We start from the raw sequence: 3,219 nt of genomic DNA on the forward strand, positions 1-3,219 counted from the left end.
GAGAAGGGTGCAACAATGAATGAATGGAATTCCAAAATCTCTGTAGATGTTCATTGAAATGAAAAATAAACAACCTAAATTTAAAAAAAAAATTCTTAGCTTAAGGCAAATACGAATGCCCTGGGTATAAAGTCTTATTTGTCCTTGAAAAGTAAAGTATTAACTAGTATCTACGTGACACAAAAAAGTAAAGGTGGACGAAGTAGCCTGCCTGTCAAAAGCCAACCCACATGACTGATCCCCTGACCCACCAACCATGATCTCAATCTCCCCGCCTCAACAGTGGCACCAAGGAAAACCATAGAAGCAGTTGTTGGAGGGGGGGAACTCAGGCCTTTTTTCCATCGCCACCTCCTACTGTGGGAGAAAACCTCCACTAGTGGATACTCTGGAATAAGTGCTTATTTGTATTTATAAACGTGTGGATTATTCTTTTGAGGGGCATTTCATGGGCAGAACACTATATGGATCGAAGCTCAACATCAGGAAAATGAAGAGTTTCACCACTGGGCCGATTGGCAAAAATATGATAGATGGTGAAGTGTTGCAGACCGATGATAAAGTAATTTTATAATTATTAATAATGAGACATACAGCCAGCAATGAGATAGAACAGAGAGCATAAAACAGGGGGCCAGCAGTTCTTATCTGAAGACCCCAAGCCAAGCTTCTCTATTTTTATTAAAAATTATCTGGAAGTAAATCACTAAGAGAATTCAGTGCAAATGAAACCAAGCTCTTTCTATTGAAAACCTTCCCCTTGACTCAGGAGGGAGGGGTTAGCAAATGCAAGAATCTGGTAAACCCCTAAGGTTTGCCTTAGTGCCTCAGGGTGAACTCTGGCTTGTATCTCACCTCTCCCACATCCTGAAATAACATTTAGTTTATTACAAATATTTAGTATTGGCTTCCCATAGTGAAGTGATTGAGATTCTTAACAACTTTAGTTTGTTGGGCTCTACTATCAACACTCGGTACCAGCAGCCATGAAATCAAAATATTAATTGCATTGGGAAAGTCAGCTGTCGGGGACCTCTCCAGAGTATCAAAGAGCAATGATGTCAGTCTGGTGCATCTGATGCAGGTGATAGTCTTCACAATTGCTTGCTATGCATCACAGAGTTGGACAATGACTAAGGAGGATAGAAGGAGAATTGATGCCTTTGAGCTTTGGTGCTGGAGAAGAGTATTGAGGGTACCATTGACTGCTAGGAAAACAAACAGATTCATCCTGGAAAGGGTTAAACTGGGTGGCTCCTTGGAAGCAAGGATTCTGAGGCTCTGTCTAACATACTTTGGACATGTTGTAAGGAGGGAGAGGTCCTTGGAGAGGGACATCATGCCTGGTGGGGTGGAGGGACAGCACAGGAGGGGAAGGCCCTCTATGAGATGGATTGATTCAGTGACTGGGATAATCGGGACGGGTGTGTCAGAGACAGTGTGATTGGCACAGGACAGAGCAGAGTTTAGGACTATTGTATATAGGGTCGCTATGAGTCTCAAGCAACTCGACGGCATATAACAACAATAACAAAAAACAATGGCTTCTATATTTTCTTCCATAATTTGCATTTTCTTCTGTAACTGTTCAAATAACTTCTCATTAATTTATCTTCTGGTTTTCTCTATCTGAAATATTCATTGGGACTGCTTTGTTAGGAGAACTGTTTTATTATTTTTTCATGATGACTGAGGCAAACTGTTGCTTTCTTGACATTCTTTTCTTAGTAGATGTTAGTTTGTTGTAGCTATACAATGTCCCAGAGTATCCTGATGTTTTGTGAAGGTATGTTGGTGCTACCTTTTTAGACCTGTCTGAAGTGGGGTGACTATTGCCCCGTAGAAACCATGATTCCACCTGGCCTCTTCTATTTGAGCTCAGTAAGTCGCACATGATGTAGCCAGATAGCCATGTTCCAGGTGAAAGTATCTGTGATATTGACACTCCTGGCCTAGGACCATGGGGCAGCAATAGGGTGGTCTTGAGGTCTTGGAGCAGTGGAAAGGAGCACGGTTCAGACCACACTTGAACTGCAGCCCCTTGATATGGCAGGCAATGTTTCTTTTTGCCAGCCTGAGTGTGAGCTGGGCTTCAGCCTACAGCAGAAACTGGGGAAGTGGAAAGGGGAGGATGCTCCAGCATTTGCCAAGCCTCACAGGCTTTGGTGTCTTGCAGAAGAACAAAGGTAAGATCTGTGATGAGCTCAACCAAATGCAACAGACTCTGACAAACTCATTCTTTCTTTCCAGAGAATCCGTGGTCCCAAAAGACAGGCTACAATCTCTGCCTCTTGTTTCTTGATGGCAGTAAGATTCTCAGAAAGAAGTATATTAATGCTTGAGAATTCAGAGGTCTTTAAAAAATCTAATTTTCATAGATAACATCTCTCTCTAAGTGGAACCAACACTATAAGAGTCTCCCACCTACCTGATCTCACACTTGCTCTCTCTTATATAGCTAAGACGATTTGAAAGATTAGCACTTCGAAGCTAATAATGCTGAAATTCCAAGATCCTTTGCTAGTACAGTTTCCATCTCCAGAAGGCTTCTTAGAAATGTGTTCATATGCTGATATATTTTAAGTCTGCAAAAGCAAACATTTTAGCTAGTTATTTAAGATTATTGTCCCTTTCTACTTTCCATGACATGTCCCCCTCTTTGTTGGGTGTCATTAGAATGGCCATTTTTATGGCTAACTGGAAATTTAATGTGGAGTGCATTTATTGGGCTTAATAGACTATATTTATGTGAAAGGCAGTCGACTCCCTGCATAGCTAAATTGCTGATACAATCTCAGTTTATGAATAATTTCTACAAATTTCCTACAACTCAATGTGCAGAGTCCCTTGCCTTAAAAATGAAGAGGCCCGGCACCGGCTGAATATCACCTGTGACTTCATCCATAGTCACTGGTGAGAGTCAGCGCCCAGAGCCATCAGGGGCTTTAAACTCGTTGCCCACTCCTGTGGTGTGGACAGCTGAAACCAAGGCCCCGACAGGCACCTCGGGGGAGGGAACCCAGACTCTACTTCATGCTCTGCTGGAGAAGAAGGGGCAGTCTCCTGTACCGGTCAGATCCAATTTGACTGTACACACACACACACACACACACACACACACACACACACACTTTTTCTTCTTCTTTTTTTAAAAAAAGACTACTTCAGCCGTCGCGGCCCTCTGCCCAGGGCGAGCCGTCGCGGCCCCCTGCCCGGGGC

The sequence above is a fragment of the Elephantulus edwardii genome, unplaced genomic scaffold, assembly GCF_000299155.1.
Source record: "Elephantulus edwardii isolate Elephantulus edwardi_28Jun2011 unplaced genomic scaffold, EleEdw1.0 scaffold00277, whole genome shotgun sequence".
Classification (NCBI taxonomy): Eukaryota; Metazoa; Chordata; class Mammalia; order Macroscelidea; family Macroscelididae; genus Elephantulus; species Elephantulus edwardii.